The 22000-nt window shown below is 37.4% G+C and overlaps 1 protein-coding gene and 1 long non-coding RNA gene across 2 annotated transcripts in view; one reads left to right on the top strand and one right to left on the bottom strand.

The window, feature by feature from the left end:
• LOC133850476 (putative neural-cadherin 2) overlaps window positions 1–4653 on the bottom strand; it is a 153277-nt gene extending 148624 nt beyond the window's left edge. The window contains exon 1 of the mRNA XM_062286592.1: window positions 3259–4653. The gene's annotated coding sequence lies outside the window, so the exon portion shown is untranslated. The remainder of the gene's footprint in view (window positions 1–3258) is intronic.
• Window positions 4654–12477: 7824 nt separating this feature from the next.
• LOC133850491 (uncharacterized) lies at window positions 12478–12718 on the top strand. Its single transcript, XR_009895637.1, has 2 exons — window positions 12478–12627; window positions 12667–12718. It is a non-coding gene; the product is annotated as an uncharacterized LOC133850491 (long non-coding RNA).
• Window positions 12719–22000: the final 9282 nt, after the last annotated feature.

Genomic DNA, 22000 nt, shown 5'->3' with positions numbered 1-22000 from the left:
ATATTTTTGAATGCCAGAGGGATGCATAAATTTTTTTTCCATTTTTATGCAGTTCGACCTCAAAGCACAAATGCCAGAAGCAATTGTAAAGCTCAGTGTCGCAACGCAGGTAGTGGGATGTTTTTTTTCGCTGTTTTGGAGGCAGTGAAAACTTTTTGTTAATGTTCAGCAAAGTCACATGAAATTTGCGGGTCCACGTGCGCGACAAGAGCGTGAAAAGCGTTGCATACAGTTTTCTATTTTTTTTTCGGGGATGGGTGGAAATATCCTGCCATAACTTTTGCTCACGGCCCCTGACAAACATGTAACAAGGGGGTGGCGGCAAACAAGCTTACGCCGAAAAATAAGGCGGGCAAAAAATTGCACGCGTTGCACGGGGAAAAACTGTGCACACACTTTTGAGATTTGGCTTGTGGCATGTGGCATATGGATAAACTTTATGGCACAGCGCTGTAGCTGCGGCACTAAGAAGTAGCTAGTTGTGGCGTGTGAGTCGGAGTTACTAATCCATTTGCTTGCCCCTCACGCATTAAACGCATTAAGTTTTCGCTTGCGAGTTTGCTTTTTAATTGAATTGTATGGGCGTCTGGCGTAAGAGGCGTGGCACAGCGCACTCCAGCCAGCTCTACCATCTCTTTGTTTACACTTGAAACTAAACTGCAATGTCGCCATCATGTGGAAAAATCTAATTACTTGGCTGCTGTTTAACTAACTAGCAAGCGAACGAGAACGAGAACGAGAGACGCCTTCGAGCAGCTGTGTCTCATTCTCTATGTCTCCTCTGTGTTTGTGTGCTGGCTTTAACGACTATGCTCTTCAGTGCCAAACGTGGCGTATGCGTAATATTTGCGCATTTGCGCATCACGTATACGTAGCGTTGCCTACACCCAGCTCTTAGCTCTTAGCTAGCTGCCACTTTTGTTACTCCGCGCATTCCACATCCCTGGTGCGACATTAAGTGCTTATAATTTGAACAGAAATGCGCGTAACTTATGATGTTTACACATGACTTACAAATTGTTTACGTCGTTTGGTTTCCACTTAGACCCCTGCCACTCTATGCCGCACTGTAACGACTCAGATGCAGATACACAGAGACAGTCAACCGCATAAACCGCTGTGCAGCAGCTGGTGGTGGAAAGTCGGTCAGGCAAACGAGATGCGGGGGATTTGCTTAGCTCTACCCTCGGCCATATTTGTCAAGCACTCCAAGCCTCGTTGGCATTTTGTGGCGCCCAGGCTAAGCTGGTCAAAGAATTTACTTAACTGAGCACGCACAGCTGCAAACTGCACAATAAACATAAACCAAACTAGAAAACACTTCCACTACATATTTATATTTGGATGCCGAGTGCAGTGGGAAAAAGGAAATGCGAATATATCGCACATAAACATAAGCATAAATAAAATATTTCATTTCGCAGAAAGCCCGTAATAAATCAATGTCAATCAATGCCGGAGTGCGATGGAAAATTAAGTTGGCAATCGATAGCATTTCCATTTACGCAAAAGCGTAAAACGAAGCATTTAATTTGCATTATGCAAAGCGATTGTTAGTCCATCAACCCAAATGCAGTTTCAGTTACAAGTTACGACACAGTTCGAAACGCACCAAAATATCTACCCAGCAATCCCCCAGGCCAGAAGCCAAGTGCTCCAGTTACAGCATAAAAAAAAATACAAAAACTGTGCCAGACAAAGTCAAAGCGAAGGAAGGAAAAGCAGCAAACAGCATTCAATTGAATGTTTCAGTTTTGTGTTGTGTTACTTTGTTGTCAACAAGTTGAGTGGGAGGAAATTCTTTTGAGATCAATTTCAGAAATTACAACTTCCTTCCCGTGCAATCAGGAAAGCAAGAAGAATGTAATACGCTTAGGTCTGCGTCACAACTCATGGCGGCAATTAATGTAAATGAGATAATGCGTATACATTGCGCATACGCCGCGTAAGCCAGCCAGCCGCTGACCATAGCCTGTTGCTAAGCCAATAAACCGCCGCAGGTCTAAGCTGTATGTCTCGCTGCTGCGTCATCTTACATTATATATCAAAACAATTTAAGCTTAATTTAAATTAATTACTCCCCCAGTCTAGTTCATGTTCTATCTGCCTTCGCCAGTTCTTAGCCTGCCAGCCAAAATTAATTACATGCAACAACAGCAACAACAAACTCCTCGGGGGGAATGGAAGTTTTAGCTGCTAGATGACATTTCCTCAAAATCCACACACACACACACACACATACACACACACAGCAAACTTTGTCAGTAAAGAAAAAAAAAAGAAGAAATGCCAACAAGAACTTGGCAGATGGATGATGGAAGCGAAAAAGAGAGCTGCAGAACAGCAAAAAGTTGTCAAGTGTGCTGTTTACTTTCTATGTCGGCTCAGTGAGTTTTTCGTCAATTTTAGATTAGAAATCAATTAATTTCTTTTTTATGCCAACACAAAAAAGAAATCAATAATGAATTACAGTCTCCGCATCACTTGAATACCCTGGGAAATAAGCAGAAAATTGCCGTAGACTTTATCTAAATAATTGCTAAACAATACTTGTAAATTGCTGCACCCTTAGCTCATATGAAGAAGAAACTTTACAACATAATTTTCCCATTAAAAATTTTACTGCACTCGCAGTTCACTTCAACTAAATCACAAATTTACTTAGTCAATTCACAAATTTCATTAATTTACATATACTCCAAGGCAATTTCTGCTTCAATTTGTAATGTAATTGGTTAAATTCAGTCTAAAGCCAATTTTAATACTGACTCTCTTTTATAGCTGTGTTTTGATTAATAGCCCAAACATGATTTTGTTGCGATTTTTTTACACAAGTTTCATTTATCTTCAGCCAAATTGAAGTGCTGGAGCAAAGGAGTATTCCCACCTCGACTTTGCCACCAGAAACATGCCTTTTGCGCTGTTTTGTTATTTCAACAGATTGTTTTCTGGCATCTAATTACGAATATAATGAATAATGAATTATTTATATAGCAAAGTTTCAAACGAACTTGGAACATAAGGTGGCTTCGTAATTGTGCATTTTGATCAATTAAATTCAGTTTTTTGTTTTCAGTATAACATGTTAATTTGAATAGAATTTTTTTGTAATTCTATCTAAATAGCATAATTGAATTAAGTAAATTTACAATTGTCGACGCAGACACTTTGGCAAGTAATTTGATGAATTGTTATGCAAATGAATACAAATGTATTTTATGCTTTTAATTTATGAATAATTATTACAGCTTTGCTCACCAGTAAAAGAGGGATTCTTTTTTATGCCTCAGCTAATCCAAATTGTCGTTTTGTTTATGACACACGGATACACACTCAAATGCACACATGTAAACACAAATTGATATGACACTTTTTTTTATGTGATTTTTGCCTTTTTTCCACACTATTTCCTGCTTTTATTTAAATGTGTTTGGTAGCGCGGCTTAAAATGTTTTATAAGCCTAAATTATGCCAGCGAAAACCTTTCTATATTTTACGGACGTTACTAATTTATAGATATATATTCTTTTTTTTTCAATATTTCAAAATGTGTGCTCAATTATTGCACACACACGAGCGCACTCACACGAGCGAGAGATAAAAACACTTAAACACATTTATGCCATCGATTTATTGCAGTTTTGCCATTTGAAAAATTTTGTATCTATTTTATTTGTATTTTGCTTTCACAGTAATTTCTACAATTTGCATGACGATATCGTAAAAGCATATAAATATATGTATAGTATATTTATAAATTCAAGTAGATATATTTTTAGGTCAGAACGTCAAACACTTTGATTACATTTCGATTTCGATTACGTTTCGTATTGCAATTGTTATTGCCCTAAGCCGGCACTCGCAATTCAATTTTCATGCGCAACATCTGTTTTTTTTGCTTTTTATCCTTTGTCACTTTTGATTAATTCGCTCGACACTTTTGCATTTAATTTTATTTCAGATATACATATATGTGTATTGTTGTCAGTTGAGGCTTAATTGTTTTATTAGTTGCAGATTTACGGGCTCACTTTAATGAATTAATCGAATTTAATATCGTTGACTGCATTTGATACGCTCCTTTTGCCTTTGATCTTTTTGTATCGATTTTGCTTCCCCAATTTAATTGGCCGTGTCTGTTGCCCGAACTTAAGTGGAAATTTATTTTTAGCTCCCCCAAAAGTGATGCCGTAGACACAATTCTAATTAGCTGCCCATTTACGTCGAAGCCTTTCAAGCACCTTCGAAATTTAATGGCAAACTTTTGCAACAAGTCAAAATACTGCAAAATACACACACAGCTTTTTCACTTGACCACGTTTGACTTGTAATTTAATTTGATTTGATTTTGATTTCGATTACACTCACACACACACTGCAATAACAACAACAACAATTAGTTGCGCCTCATTGAGCAAACATGCAACAATTGAATTCTTTTTACCCTGGTATTCCTATTTCGTTATTTTGCAATTTATTTCTGCGATTTTGCCGGTGAGTGTGTGTGGGTTAACTTTTTGCGCGTATTCACACGCGATTTCTGGCAGATCGACGACTCAAAGTTGAAGCACAAAGAACACGCACTCACGCACACACGCTCAATGCTTGGGACGTGGCCGGGCTTCGGGAAGGATGTGTTGTGTGTGTTGTGCACGCTAACAGCAACGCCGTTTGACTGAAGACGGATGCTGCTGTCGGCATTGCGTTTCACCATTTTTCTTGGTCAATGTTACGAACGCTACGAACGCCAGCGAGCGAGCATGTTTTTGCCCATTTTCGAATTTTTGTTTGTGGATTGCGTTTCACACTGCGCAGGACACGCGACATTCTCTCTCTCTCAGAACTTCTTCTCTCTCTCAGTGTTTCTCTGTTTGTTGTTCGGCTGACACAGTTTTTTGCTTATTGTTGTAGGTTAGTGCCTTCGTTCTTAAAGTCGACGCCGCTGATGCTGCTGCTTATGTTGCTGTTGGTGTTGCTGTTGCTGGTGTATTACTTAATATGCTTGGCACCTTCGACTCGGCTTTAGAGCGGGAGACTCTTCTATTGTAGTCGTCGTCGTCGTTGGTTATTTGGGATTTAGCATAGCATAAATGATTCATGTGGCGTTATTAAAGCCACATGTTTGCAGTGCACAAACCCGACTTTCCATTCACATCTTTAATTCAGCCCGCAAACCAAACACAGCCCTTCCCCTTAGACACACACACACTTAACTACTAGGTCAGTGTGATTTGTTCCCGGGTCCCGGCCACATTTGTCTGGTACGGTGTAATAACTTTACGAGCGACAGCTGCAAATTCATTTATGTTAATTTGCTCGGTTAGACTTCTTGGCCGCAAAAACCAGTTTCTAGTTGGAGGAAGAGCGTTAACCCCACTCACACACACACACACATACACACACGTAGTCATACACACATTCAGGCTGAGGCCAGACCAAACGCCAGACGCATTTACAGTCACAACATCTATCAGCTCTGCACATTTGTTACATATTCTTAATGTTTGCTGTCATTGCTCTCGTTGCTATTCTCACTCCTCATTGTTGTTGTTGCTGTTGTCTTGTTTTATATGCTTCGCCTAAGGCTGGCTTGTTGACAGCGTCCAACGAGGCGTATGCGTTATTTTAATGAGCTTTTTTCATGAAGATTAGTTTTATGATTGGGCATATTAGTCATGCGGCTCTGACCTTGCTCTCTCCTTCTCTTTCTTTCTCTGCCTTTGTCTCTCTCCTGTCTTACAATCACATGTTTAATTATGCTCTCTGATGTGCGCCCTTTCCCACAACTAATATTTATCACACACTGACTATGGCTGTGTGTGCTTGCCTTTCATTCATGCTTTATTAGCTAAATTTGGTTTGCAGCCAGTGCCAGCCTGATCAAGCATGCATAATGTAAATGGACAATACACTTAGGTATGCAAATATGTACACTGCAAGCTGCCTTAGCGGACACCTCTAATAATTGGACAATTTGCTCAGAGGGACACCTTTTCTATGACGTTGATTTTAGTATAGTTTCAAAATAACTTTTTTTAAATGTATTTCTTAAAAATATATTTTCTTAAATATTTCTTATTTACTTATGTATGTTTTAAATAATTCATGTATAATGCACAAAAATATTAATTTTGAAATTATCATTCAATCGACTCAAAAACAACTTTCTTTGACTGGCAATTTGATATATTTTACACTCTATGGCACATTTAATAGTAATACTATTATATCAATATATCAAATATAGCCTTTCGTAAATTTGTAACATAGTATTTTTGCGGTATATTCATTTTGACATATTTAAAAAATTAATTCCGCACTATTATGCTTTTATTATTCAAAAATGGGTAACGGGTATCTCACAGTCAAGCAGACTCGACTGTAGCTTTCTTACTTGTTTTTGTTGATTCACGTTTCAAAGATGTTTGCCATAAATTTGTAAAATCCTTTTACGTGTGATTATTAAATTTAAATTCTCAGCCGCATTGTCTGCATTTATTGAACTGAATATCTATTTATTTGCTAACACAAATACATCAACTTTACAAGCTAAGTAAAGTTTCATTACAATCAAAGATGTGCTTATAAAAACAGAGAAAACAATTGATTAAAAATGTGTAAAATTTGTGTAAATTTACTTGCAGCAATAATGCACAAGAGTTATGCAATTATTTAGAGTTTCTACGTTTGTGCTACGATTTCAACTTAAGCACAGAATTTTGAGCATTTGGCAATTAAATTCATTTATTTCACTGCCCCTCAAATAATATTGCATGTCGTTTGTAGTTACAATAGTTAAGCTGATAATTGTTTGATACATTTTATTAATATATATTAAAATGGTTTTTCTAAAATGATTTCATAAATGGTATGCATATTAAATTTTTACAATAATGTAAATGGTGAATAATTTGTTGTTATTACAAGCTTAATTTTAGAATTAATAATTTCGTTGAATAGTTATATAAATCACATAAATATGCATTGTTTAACTTCATGATATTTTAACTAACAGGAGTAGTAAACAAATCATAAGTTTTGATTTAAGACTTAAGTTAATTAGAGTTTATAATTGTTTCAGAACCAAGAAGCCAAAAACAAGAATAAAAGTGAAATTAATAAATTGAATTTTAAACATTGCTTTCAAAGTGACCTGTTTAAATTTAGCTTGGCAGCTACTTGACTCAAATTCGCTATAGCAGAGTAGTCTTATCATATTTAGAGTTATCAGACAGCTTGAAAGTTTCTAAGTAGCTTACTCCATAAACTATGCGCAATCTGCACTCGTTGTCCAAAATTTTGGATGGAGAAATGCAAAGCTCAGTCACAGATTTGAAGCAAAGCACTCGAGAGCACACACAGAACAGCAGAACAGCAGAAGCTGAGGCCAGACAATCTGTAACACTCAAAGTTTCGCCTGCGTGAGAATACAATCATAAGTAATACGCAACTAAGTTTTAATCCATTGTGATCCACTGCACACACACACACACACCCACACATAAAGCAAGGTAGATGCCGTTGAAATGCGCATTCATAACTCAAAATGGCAAACTAATTTACGCCAGACTTATTATCTCTCCAGTGGCAACACGTTGCCCCCCGTTCCTCTCTCCGCAGCAGTCTCGGGCAGACGACACCGTCGTTGACAACGTTGACTGTGGCGCCACCATGAGTTGAACGCTAGACAAAAACAACTCAGGCCAAAGCTCAGGCAAATGGCTATAGATACAGGTAGAACAAGAGCATGAGAGAGAGAGAGTGGGAAAGAGATAGCTGGCAGTCATGCCGCATCGCAACGTTGTTGCCACTTGGGGCACTGGCAAATACATTAACACCAGCACAGGCACAGGCACAGAAAGAAGCACGTGCAACAAACAGAGGCACACAAAGACAATGCAGTTGTGGGTGGAATTGTGGAGGGGGTTGTAGAGGGGATTATGGAGGGGCGTGACGCGAAAGCTGCCACTTGCTATAAAGAATGACAAAAGATATTGCCCCCGCATGCCGCCATATCGTGTGCAGGTGTTTAGTCATTTTTACGCCAAGCGCGGAGGAGGACCAGTCGAGACTACTATATATTATTTACACTTGAGCGAATTGTTGCGCATTTGCAACACACACACACACTCACACAAAACACAAATGAGAGTTTTGGGCTTCTGCGGATAAGTTGACGGAACTGACGACGGATGGATGGAAGTCGTCCCCTCAGATGATGCAGCAAATGAGCTGCTGTCTGATTTTCAATGGCACTCAAACAACATGTGACATGTCGCGTGATTTGAATTGAAGATGTTGTCGCAAATGTGCATTAATTTGTCAGAGCACTGGCAAATGCGACTACGACTGTGACTGTGACTTGAAGTACGCGGCGCTGCTCTCTCTCTACACACTCATAGATTAATGCAATTTGTCGTCTGGCAAGCGAAATGCGTGAATAATGAGCGGCTGCCTCACTACAATGCATCGCATCGCATCGATCCTTTGGCTATGGTTGAGATTGTGTTGCAGCATTGTGGCATTCGTGTTGCCAAAGTGAGATGGATGAAATGGATTGCCTGAGTAATGCCAACTGAAATGCATATGTCTCGCATTTAAGTTGATGAAGAGCCTAACAATTGACGTCAGATATTGACGGAGAAACCTTGAAGCAAATACAAGAAGTACTTTAAATGCATCTGGATTTAAGACAGAAACAATACAAATTGCCTTGCGGTAATAAATCTAAACTGTTACTCAAATAATTTTAAATTTGTTACGAAAGAAGAAATATTTTTTTATAATTACGAATTTCAAAAACTCCAAAAACAATTCTAACTAAAAAAAACAGAGCACATATAATTAATATTTTATTAACTTTTTGGGAAGAAGAAGCAAATAACTTTTATAAAAAGGTTAAAAAATTTTAACTCACTTACTTACAAATAGGCTAAAACGTATAACAGATTCAATTCATGAAAATGCATTCACAAATAAATATAAATTCAAATAAAGACAGTCTTAAACTTACATGACATTTGAAATTTATACTGAAGCAGACGATGATAACAAATTCCTCATTTAAAATAGTGCATCAAAGTCTTAAGTATGCACTTATAATTAAATATATATGGATATTATATTTGACTAGAATTTACTCCAAAGTGTTTTATAACTTAAAAAGATATTATTTAGCATAATATTAAATTGTTTATGATGTAAGCACTACATACTCACATTAAGTATAATTTTCTCACTATCTTTATTTTTATGACATATGATAATATTATTATCAAGCCAGTTTATTTGCATTGTAAGCTACTGTCCCTTTTCTAAAATGAAATGCTTACCATTAGCTTACGATTAGCATGACATTAACATGCATTTAAATCCCTCTCGCCATCTACACATCAAGAGCGTAGTTAATTCCTGCTTATCACTTGACAAAGCTAACTTAACTATGTATGCTTCGCTCTGTTTTCCATTCGCTTTTTGTGTCTATGGTGCTTAGCAGGCTTCATTTTATGAGCTGTTAAAGCTCATGGTGATTCCGGCTTCATTATCTAATGCCTATTTTCAATTTTTGCCCCAAAAGCTACTTGGCTGTTCGCGGTCGCATTCACGCTCGCGCTCTTTAATCCTAGAAATTTCTCCTGCCGCCGCCGCCGCGTTCTTTGCAGGCAATAAAAATATTTTAATGCACATTTTTTACGGTTGCCTTCCGGGCTAGCCATTAAAAGGGCTGTGGCACGTGAAAAATGTAGAAAACACACCATCCAACCAACAAACACAGAGAGACAGAGATAGAGAAAGAGAGTGAGAGAAAAAAATGAAATAAAATAATAATAACAAGAGGCAACGTGCCGAAACTCATTTCATTTTAGATGATTATGTTGCCTGCAACTGAGGCAAAAACAAAAAAAAAAATACATAACCTAAACATGGTCATAAACTAATTGAATATTTTAGGGCATTATCTAAGCCATTTATTGTTTGAGTTTCACTTCGCTGCGTTTCATTTGCACCTGTATTTGTGTGCTTTTTTGTTGTTGTTTTTGTAGAGAGGGGTTGGTCAGCTGAAAAAGGACCGAAAAATTCAACTGACAAAATCAGCGTTGGCTTCTGATTTTATTTATTTATTCCACGGTTTCTTTTTACAACTCGATGACTACACTCGGTAGCAGCCACTCGGTTTATGTTACGTGTGGGAGTATACCCTGTAACCAGTAAGAGAATCGGAAGGGAATATAATTAGCGTGGAAGATAAGCTTCAAGAAATGCAAAAAGGGAATAAACACAAACAAAGCAAAAAACTATATATATGATTTAGTATTTAGTATTTACTCAAAAATATACAAAATTTGAATAAGTAAATATTATTTAATGTAAATTTCTTATTTATTAAAGCATATCCTGTAGTCCTTATTCCTTTTCAGTCAAACTACCTAACTTTTTTTCCTTCTGGATAATCTGTTTGCTTTCTGTTATTCTTTTGTTTTTTCGTGTATAATTTTTTCCGGCTTCCATTTAGCTATCATCAGTTGGGTAAAAGGATTTTCCTCACCTGACATCCGCTACTACACATTGGTATTTGTGTTCTTGACTTTGAATTTGTTAACCTTCCTCCCTCATCTCTTACCCGCTTTAAGCATTTGTGCTGAGTGCTTTGCTTCCTTTTCTTGTTTTATATATTTGATTTGATTTTGATATAGTTGTTTGCCAATGTTTTAATGGAAGCAACTTAGCTGCTTCCGCTCTGTAACAGTAATAGTAGTATGTAACATCTATAAGGTTGTTAAGGGGCCGAAACCCATCTGACCACTTAATGTCCAGATTAAAATTAATAGCTGAATTTAATTAAGCTGCCTCGACATGCTGCAGCAGCAACAAGACAAGCGCATCTCTTAAGGGCTTTAGCAAGCCGATGATGAGTGTGTTTCACACACACAAAGACACATGCACTTAAGGATATGCGAGTGTAGTACACTGCTAAGTATGGGGTGGAGTGTAAGGATACAGCCTGACCGCAACCAAGTGCAGCGGCGACAATAACAAATGAAAGCTGTCGGAACAGCACACAACAATGAACACTGAAGAGGCAGCGACGCAGGCAGGGGGAACTTTGGAGACGTGCGCATATTGAGCATAAAACGCAAAGATTTAGCGTTACATGGTCCAGTAGATGACTTTGCTTAGCTCAACATATGCCCCGCACATGTGGCGACAATTTATGGAGTATGAACTCCTTTGGACACGGGACACGCGACACACAAGATACACTAGAAAGAAGCTGCTACTGCATCAAAGTTGTGGCAGCAGCAGCAACAGCAACAGCAGCTCGTCAGCTTGTGCGCTTCATCTATCATGTCTGCGTAGAAGATCAACTCAAATGATTGTTCAGCAATGGGTGGCGGGCGAAAAGAAAGGAAAAAAAAGAGAGAAAAAGGACCCCAACAACTTTCAACTCCATTGTTGGCCAAGTGGCTGTTTATGATGCCTGGCCAAAGCCAAGCCAACCAAGCCAGTCCAAGCTATCCAAAAACAGCAGCCGGAAGTTATCAGCTGGCCAGAACCAAGTCGAGGTTTATGGGGATGGGGACAGGGGCTAGAGCTTGTGCATATCCAACATTATTTTCAACTCTCTACAGCTCTGTTTGCAGCCTCAGGGTTTTGGACAACAAATGGTTTTCTTAAATTGTTTGCCTCTTGCCATTTTTGCCTAGTCCATTTTTGCTTGCAGTATTGCGGCTTCCTAGAAGTAAATTTTTTTTAGTTTGCAGTTTCCGCACACACATACACATACACATACACTCAAAAACATCCTGTTCCCCTAGCCGAAAGCCAATCGTCAGCATCCCACTCTCCAGTATTTGCTGTTGTCCTGTTGCTTTTTCTGCCGCCTCTTCCGCTTCTCATTCTCGTTCGTTTTAACAACGTTAATAATCTTATTTTGTGCCTCAATGGAGCGCCTTTTGTCCAGTTTTTGTCCTATCTCTGTATCTATGGAGCAACAGACAACACAACACAAGAAGCACGAAATCAAAATATATGCATGTCCTTTTTAAATGCAATTTTTGGGGCCATGATTTTCTACTGCAATTGTGAGGCCCACAAATAAATTTGCCTATTGTTTTCCAGAGGCCAAAAGTGCTTTAAATGATTTGCTTTCAACCAGAATTTTTGGGTGCCATTTGATTGGCTGGAATGTGAGTAGAATAATGGCAAAAATATTGCAAGCTTATGACAAAGTATTGTGTGACTTGTCTCTCAAGGAATTTCGACAATATCGAAAGACACTTTTATTTAGAGTTGAATAGGTATTAACAACTAGATTTTAAGTGAGAATACAAGTAAAACATATTTAAGAGTTTGCCCCGCAGGCAAAGAGACTTCGAAATGCATAAAGCAGTTGTGTATTGCAAAAGCTGCTCGTAAATTACAAAATATATTCTGTTTTTATGCCTGGCATTTTCCCTTTGGCTTTTTCGGCATTCCCCCCTATGCACTATGTTGAATTTGACCCGTTTTCGTGGCCAAAACTCATTTTTCGCAAGTATTCAAATTTCCGTTTTTTTAATGTTACCATGTTGAGAAATGATCAAATCGCGATATTGTATACCTAAAATGTTAACTTAACAGTTTAATGTTAAAATAACAGCTGTTAAAGTAAGCTGTTGCAAGCAGACAATACGTGCAGTGTTAAATGTTAAATTTGCGATGCAATTTCAAATTGGCATATCTCCCACAAAAAATCATTAAATAATAAAATTCAAAAGGAATATTACTTCCTCAAGTTATTACTATGTGTTGATACTAATATGTTGCGTGTTTTGTTCGTATTTTTCAAACAATTTGTATATTTAGCAAGTGTTGTCCCCTTGTCACTTTTCGAAAGAAAGTTGAACTTTCCAAAAGGTTTTAACTAAAATGTTCAAATTTTTCAGTGAGTGTCCATATACATGTTGTAGATCTGTCAATTCTGAATTCATAATATGTAAGCTCATTATGCGTTTTTTGCGGTTTTTTGCGTAATTTGAATTATTAGGGAGCAACATTTTGATCAGAATTGCAGAGCTGGTAAAGCCTTTGCGATTTTTTTTTCTTGAATAACTTCCATATTTATTATCCGATCTGAACTAAATTTTCAGGACGCATTTGAAATAGGACACTCATCATGTGTTCCAAAATTTGGGTCTCTAACTTAAAAATTGATTAATATATTCGCTTTTTTTCGATTTATGTGGGCGTTGACACGCCCACTTTTCTAAAATACCTTCCTATAGCAATAACCTTTATTATACAAGAAACCTGCATTCAAAAATCTTGTTAATTTCAAAATTTTTAATTTTGGCCACAAAAACGGGTCAAATTCAACATAGTGCTATGGTATGCGTGTGTCTGTGTGTGTGTGCACAGTGTGGCAAACACATTGAAATCCAATTAATGTAAATAAACACAAGAAAATACGCTCCATATGCAAAAAAGAAACAACATTTGAGTGCGTGTGTGTGTGTTTTCCAGTTCTTTCTTATTTAAAGTGAGTTGTACCACAGAATAAGGTGGGAAAGACCGAAGAGAGGAGAAGGTGTGGGCGTGGCTTGTGTGTACCCTCAATGCAATTAACGTTGCTTTTGTGTGGCCTCCACTTTTTGGGCAAGCTCTCAATCTTCACTTCTCTCTCACTCTCAATTTTCCCCCGTCACTATTTGCACTGTACTTAAGCCTTGGCAAAGCAAGTTAATCTGTTGCGATTTTCCCTTTTGCACACATACACACTTACACTCTCGCACACTAACGCAATTTGCTTGGCCATTTTTTTGCGCGTGTAGCAGCAGCAACAGCGATTTCCAAAGCAACAGCCGTTAAGCAGTTTCGCCTCGTTTTTCATTTTGCCGCACAAGATTCGCTTTTCTATATGCATAAAGTTTCTTTTTTTTATTCGTATCCAAGTTTGTCCATTTGACACTCGTTTATTCAAGTACATCCTTTTATTTGATTTATTATCTTTCATTGCAATTTAATGTTCTCTCGATTTGATTTCCTTAAATGGCTTTTTGTAATTTCTCTTCATTATGTATTTTTGGCATTTGTAATTCAACTACAAAATTATAATTTCATTTTGTTTTTTTGGGGTTTTTGTAAATCCGATTTTATTTATTCATTCAATCATTAAGTGCCTGCAACATAATTCTAACAAATACATTGTGAATGTAACAAATACAAAAAAAATAAATAAATTGAAATAAAATTGTCAGTAATTCCTCACACACACACATACATACATACATGAGCAAAAACATTAGAATTCGTTGCACAGTTTTTCATTCGATTATTGCAAAATTGTTTTTATCCCTCTTCCGACAAAATATTTATGTATTTCATTTGGAACATTTAGTTGCAAGTTACAACAATATATTGATTGGGTTCATTGTTTTATGCATTGGGGAAAAATGTTGTTGTTACATTTAGATTGATCAGTTTAATCAATGTGTTTAAGATTTTATATTAAATTAAAATTGTGAATCAGAAAATATTTTTGTCATTTGTATTTCGGAAACGACTTTAAGTTGAAAATTTTAATCAAATATAACTTTTGGTATATTTATTTGGTATATAACATTCGGTATATTTTCTTTTTTTTGGTATTTTAATTTGATATATACACAGCACTGTTTTGCTTTTCTTATCGACTGCAGCTTTTTTACTTGGTTTACATTTTACAGGGCATCCATTCGTCTTCCATTGGCCTTCTTTAGACCATTGTTTGTGTTATTCTTTACAGCTTGCAAGCGAAATTGCTAACGGAATTAGCACACCAACAGCAAACCAACACAAACAGCAGCAGGACGACTGATTCTGATACCGATTCTCTTCTACTATATTTTTTTCTGGTTATCCGGTTTTACAAGCAGAAGCTGAAGCCGTAGCCGAAGCGATTGCAGTCTGAGAAACATTTTCCATTCTTTTTTTTTCGTTGTTTTCGTTGTTTGTTCGGTTTATTTGGTTTGTATTCGTCTGGCGTTATCTCCTCGAGTTACATTAGGCTCCGCTTTGCCATATTCCACGTTTTTGGCCAGCTTATGTTTGCCCTTTAAAGCCATCCATGCATATTTAAATGTTATGTGGCCGCCATGACTAGAAGGAAGGAAAGAGGAGAAGGCGCAGCAAATGTGCAGATAGCATAATTGATTAGATGTGAAGTGCTTATAAGCAGACGGCGTGTTGTGGCCAAAGCATCGCATTGTGTTTGCCCATGCTGCAGATTGTGTTGCAATTTTCTTTTTTTTTTTCTTGTGGTTGCCACTTCGCGATGGCCTATGGCTTGCTACTATGTATGATGGTGCTTTGGTCCTGGCTAAATGTTCATTTGCTTCAGCTACAAATGGTTGTATTTTTTGGATTCGCTGTTCGTCATTTTGCAGTGGCGTGACAGGAACGACAAAACGAAGGACGTGGCAGTAGGACATGGCAAATGGGTTACAAGCGTGTAGTATCCAGACACACACACAGAAAACCCAGCAAACTGAAAGCAGAAGGCAGCAGCTCGTCTCGTCAAGTGTGAGCGACGGATAGTCCAAGTTGTTTTCCAACCGCTTGTTATGCACACGCTGATGAAAGGCACCGTTTTTTTCTCAGTTGTCTCTTTTTTTTTTTAGCTATTTTTGTTGTTACTTTCTGAGTTGTTGTTGCTGGCAATCAAAAGCATGTTTGGCCAACAGCTGGCATGCGCCATTCATTCATTGTAGTCGCCTCGACGGGCGACCGCCTGCAATCATTTTTATTAATTTTTCCCAAAAGGGAATTTATGTTGCCAAACCAACAGAACAGCACAGCACAGCACAGCACAGCACAGAAGACGACTCGACAGGAATGAACACAACGGGACAGCAGCAGGATGAATCGCTTGCTATATGTGTGGTCATTAGTTATATGAGCAGCTCATAAAAAAAGAGAAAAGCGAAACAAATAAAAACACCAACTCAAATGCCAATCCAAGTGGCGGCGACTCAGACACAATAGCAGCAACTACTCTGCCGCCTAATTGGATATTTTAATTAAATGAGCTATAAACAAAGCGGACCAACTATATACTACACTCGACACTACTCAAAATTGCCAAATAATAATTCCCAACAAAAAAAGAGAAACAAAAAAACAGGAGAATGGAACTTGAAACACATTCGCATTCAAATGGCAAAAGACGTTAACGATGTTGAAGAACCGAAATATGCCCGGCCATGTAATTTGTTTGCATAATAACAATTCAGCTCGTTCTCTATGCTCTGCTTGTGGTTGTTGGATTGGGTTCTGGATTCTGGTTTCGGGATGCTGCGCTTTTTTTGGTTTGGGTTTGGGTTTTTGTGCTCTCTGCTGCTATAACATCGGATATGAAATGATGTTGGCCTCATCTGCTCACAGACACAAAATCAGCTGCTCAAATTCACAGACAAACAAGTAAGAAGAGAAAAAAATTACAGGAATAATCAAATTGGGCATAGACGAAGTTTAAATGTGCTACCAAATTATTCAGAGAAAGAAAGGTAAAGGATGCCTAAAAATATGCAACGTACTTTTATTGACAGTCTTAATTAATTTCTTTTCCAATAATCTTCGTTAACTTTTACTTTATTTAAAAGTAACACATATGTATTTAAAAATAGTAAAAATCATAAATTAAATTAAATAAAAGAATCATTCCCGATAAATATAAAATAGTATTAATTTAAAGTATTTCAAATAATTTTAAAAATATATTAAAATGGTTTTTAATGAGAATAATTGATATAAATGAATCCGTCTAACACAATATGTTTCTAAAAATATTCTGTTGTCATTGACCAACATTATTTAAATATATAAATTTATATGCCCTTTGAAATTTTGAATGATCAAAACATGTGTACTTATTTTTCCGCTTAAGCATTAATCGCACAATCCCACACAATGTACACACAGGCAGGCTGAAAAGCAGTTTGAAAGGCGTCAGCTAGTCTGCAAGCCTTAAGGTATTTACATTAGATTTACAGTCAGTGCGTTACCAACACCCCAGGAAATTCATCATACTTTTATTGTCAGTTCCATTAAAACCAACAGTCACAGTCCCGAGTTCCCCGTTTCCAGTCCCAGTCACAAAGAGCGGAGACCGCTCTCGGACTCTCATGCCACAAAAAAGTTTTGCCGTGACGTCTGTAATGTTGGAATGCTCAAATGGCGACGTTGGCGCCGACGGCATCGCAAATGCACATTAAAAAGCAACAACAACCACTACAAGCGGAACAACAACAAGCGGAACGACAACAAAAAAATATGGGAAAACAAAAAAAAAATCAACAAGAAAGAAACTGTAGCATCTTCTTCTTAGTTGGAAGACAGACAACGAAAAAAAAGCTCATATAGTCGTTAAAACCAAATGTGCTGATTTCATTGTTGGTTCTCTTGTTGTTTTTGCTGAGACATATTGTGGCGCATTGTTGTTGTTGCTGTTATTGTTGGTGTTTTATTTATTGTTGCCACTGTTGCTGCCCCACTCGCGTTATACATTTTGTATGAAAATTAATTTGAGCTCTCGTCTTGTATTTTGTTTGAGCTTTTAGTCCTAATGGCCATAAGTAGGCATACTTTGTGCCACATAATCTGTTTTTGTGCTGCCCATTTTCCCGGCTGCTACAGCTGCAGATACAGCTACCGCCTGGCAGGTGGCGTCACAGCTGCCACAGCAATTGGAAAAGAACAGCAGGTGCCATAAGACAGCAAATGAAATGTAAATCGGCCAATAATGAGAACATTGCTAAAGATTGCTTCTACTACAACGAGTCCGTAGTGCACTTGATTATTGTGGACTCTCTGTGTGAGTGCTCTTCACAACCCTTTCTAGCTAACCAGCTGTGAGTAAACAAGGTAAATGCAAATCAAAGTCAAGACCATGAGATAAGTCTACATAGAACACAGCTAAGACTAAGCCAAGGCAAGGACAAGACAAATGCACAAAACATAGACAAAAGGAAAACAAAATCAATGTCAGTGTAAAAACTAAACTGAGCTTGAGTAAAATACAGAATTCTGCAATAAACCTTTAATATGAAAATTGGACTTTTATATGAAACTTTGATTTTATGTCAACTTTTTATACAATTCAATTAAATCCACAAAATAAGAGACAACGTAGTTTAAAAGATTATAAATTGATTTTAATATGTGCTAAAAATAATTGAAAATTACATTTTAGTAAAAACATACCAGTAATTGTTCAAAAATTTCTGTTTAACCGACATAGTTAAAATTCAATATTATTAGATCCATGAAATTATTAAAAATATATGCAATTCATGCTCTGGCTATTAGATTATTCAATGAATGATAGAGAACTACAATAGCGTCTAATAAGGATATACAACTAGAGTCTTCATCTATATGAAACTTAACAACAGCAATATTATATGTTTTATCTGTGCAATCTGTCGTTAATGTTGACTGCGCATCTAAGGCTGATTAACTGGCTGTTGATTTGGGCGACTGTTTTATCTACATCCACGTCGACTTCATTAAAAATATATGTGAAAAGCAATTACGATTTCAATAGCCATAAATCTCGAGAGCACGAGTGCTGTACTTGTCGTCTCTGAGGCTCAGCAGCCAGCAGACAGCAGGAGCAGGAGCCAAAGTGCGAGCTCAGTTTATCGCACGTAATTGTTGTCAATAAGTAAATATATGAACTGGCCCCAAAAATGTTGTTAACAACAACAATAAAACGGGCAGCAGACAGGAGACAGCAGCCATACCATAACTGAATTTTTGGGGTGGCAGAGGGAATTACGCTTATCAGAGACGCATCAAGCCCCAAAACGCTCGACAACAAAGCCAAATTACACACAACAATGCCAAGTGCCATTTAAGTGTCATAAAAATAAAGTAAATAGGTAAATCAAGAGCAGAATTCTCCGAGTGCCACTGTCCAAATTATCTGCAGCTTAAATAAAAAAAAACAAAATAAAACAAGAAGAGAGCAAAAAAAATAATATAGAAATTTCAGCGAATCATAAAAAACAACAACAAGAAGCAGACAAACAGACACCTGGATGTTGTGGTGGGCACAAAAAAGTTGTTCGGCAGCCCATCTTTCAAATTTAATGTCTAATTTAAATGTTGTAAATACCAAACTGAAGCGTCGACTGCCGCTCTGCCTCTGGAAGGTGGGCGTGGCGCAACTTTGTTATGCAAATGACTTGCGCCAGGCAACGCAAAATTCACACAGTTAACACCATGGCAAAAAGAGACTTTCGTCCAGGCGTTGGTCAAAGGCAGAGCCACTCCGCCGTCCGCTCTCCACTTCGTCCCCCATTTTCCATTTCCCTTCTCACACTTTGCTGCAGTCCATTTTCCATTTTGGCTCTTCAGTCGCCTTTGCTTGGTGTGCTCCAGTTTCGAATTTGCAGCTCAGTTCTCACGACCGCCGCTGTAAATATCATTAACGTGATTTTAAAGCCGGCTCGTAAAACTGCCAGGACAACAGCTAGCAGCAGGCTGAGGCTGAGGTCGCAAGCTTTCGCAGAGAGAGTGTCGGGAATTTGCTTTTAATTTTGCAGTGGCAGTTGCCGCAACCAGCTGCTGCTGTGGGGGCGTGGCATCAGCATTCAGGCTACTGCCTAAATGCCTTTTGGTTAATGCAGCTCTAGCAAAAGTCCACGCACCTGCCATGCCGCCTCCTTCCGTTAAATTATGGCGCTAAAAGGACTCGCAGCTATCGCAAAACAAAAAAGTTTGCATTAATTTTGAGCTTAGTGAAGCTTTTATTGCACTTTTTAATGATACTCCTGCTGCTTTTGCATGACAAAGTTTAAATCAATTTCATTGATTCAATAATTAATGTGCAGCATATTTTGAAAATACAAAGTTTGCCTTCTGCTGTTTGAAAATTTCAATAGATACACATTTACCTAACAATTTAAATAGCATAATTAAAATTTATAGCTGTCACTTAAGATGTTTTCAAAACCCCTGACAAGAAATAAAAATATTATATATCTATGCTTCAAATTGAATTTAGAAAAATCTATGACTAAAATATACCCAACAAATGGATTTAAATAAAATATACATATAAATATTGTCAGTACATTTCTGTCATCACTTGTAATCAGTCGCAGTCCCATTTAACATATTACATTTTACAGCACATAAGTATGTCGCAAATGTATGAAACGAAACGAACCATTTAAAATGATTGCATATTCTCATACAATATGCAAATAAAATCCAATTACACACAGATCAAATGCGAATCGAAATCAAAGTAGTCGACACTTTGAACCAAAAAGCAGAAGCGAGGGAAGCGTCAACCAAATGCTAAATTGGCTAAATTTGGCAGTTTAATGTAGACAAATTGTGTAATGTATGCTCAAAAAAAAAGCTAAGAGGGCATTGGGAAGTATGAAGAATTATTTAAAGAGCTGAAAGCATGTAAATATCCAAGGAAAATCGGTGGAAGGGACTAGAAAACAGACGAAATTACATAGGTAAATAATGCTATAAATAATATGCAAATAGCTTAAAATAATGTCTGAATAACATATAATTATAAAAACAAATTTATTTTATATACCCGAATGAGCAAGCGTGTATAAAAAATAGCTTTATCGTTATAAATAGGAATTTAATTGCGTGTTATTAAATTAATTTGACAATTATATGGCAAACCTCGCAGTATGTTTAATTGTTTTGTTTTTAAATGTTTTTAATGCTATTATTACGCCAGCACTCTGCTTTCAATTAATCGCAATTTGGCCTTTCATTTTTATATCAGTCACCAATAGGTTAGAAGGGTATTATAACTTTGTGTCACGATTTTTGGTAAAGACATTAATAACTATCGGTTAAGAGTTGTAAAAGTTAGTAAAAAAATACTTTTATATCGGGTCTTAGTTGCTTTGTCTGACAATCTGGTATATTTCGTACTCCCTGGTATATTTGGCATGTATCTTAAGTATTTTTGTGGTATATAAATTTTAATTTTGTTATGGAAATATACCACAGATGCTATATCAATATACCAAGAATCACATTCGGAATATGTTTAGTATTTTTGTAGCATATTATTTAGAATAATAATAATTATTTAGTATACTTATTAAGTATATTTTAAGAAGAATACCACACAGTTTTGCTTTATCAGTAGCGGATATCTCACAGTCGAGCACACTCGCCTGTAGTTTTCTTACTTGTTCGACAATTGTCGCCGCGATTTGCAATTAGTCAACTATTTGATAAAATATTTTCAACATTTAACACACAGTGATGTAAATAAATGTGTCACCCACGCACTTTGACATGGCCATCGTCATCGCCATCGTTGTCAGCTGCTCCCCTTTCTCCACTCCGGTAGGAAATACGCTGAATAATTAACCGACAGCATAAAATTACATTACATTAAGTGCTGCTGCTGCTGCTGTTGGTGCTGTTGCTGTTGCTGTTGTAGCTGCCATTTTCTGTGCCATAACCGGAAAGAGCTGCGGCCAATCTTTCACTAACTCCACGCAACGAACCGCAGGCAAAACCGACTGACCCACCCGAACCGAACCACTGAGCCGCCCAACCACCAAAATGAAACACAGACAGAGAGAAGCTGGGGCACGTGACTCTGCCGCTTTGGTTGTCTCAATTGTGGCTCCAATGAATATTCTCATTAAAATTACGCGCAGCTGTTCAGTGTCCATGCTGTATGCGGGACGAAAGGGGGCAGCGGGACAGCGGGGGGAATGCGGGTCGTTTTAAATTCACCAACAAAATGATTTTACGCCATTGTAATGGCCAAACATTTAACAGGCGGAAATGTTGCTGAAGTGTAAAACGTGTGCCTCTCAACAATTTAATACGCAAATATTATGCAACATGCTCGCGGGGCGTGCCACAGGGGCACCAAGGAACAGTAACAGCAACAGCAACGACAACAACATGCAGCACTGTTGACAGCCCAGACTAAACAGCAACAATAGCAGCACAACATTCAACTTTGGCTTGAAAG

The sequence above is a fragment of the Drosophila sulfurigaster genome, chromosome 2L (assembly GCF_023558435.1).
Source record: "Drosophila sulfurigaster albostrigata strain 15112-1811.04 chromosome 2L, ASM2355843v2, whole genome shotgun sequence".
Taxonomy (NCBI): Eukaryota; Metazoa; Arthropoda; class Insecta; order Diptera; family Drosophilidae; genus Drosophila; species Drosophila sulfurigaster.
Note: the sequence above shows the minus strand (reverse complement) of the source record. Positions and strands in the feature narration are given on the sequence as shown.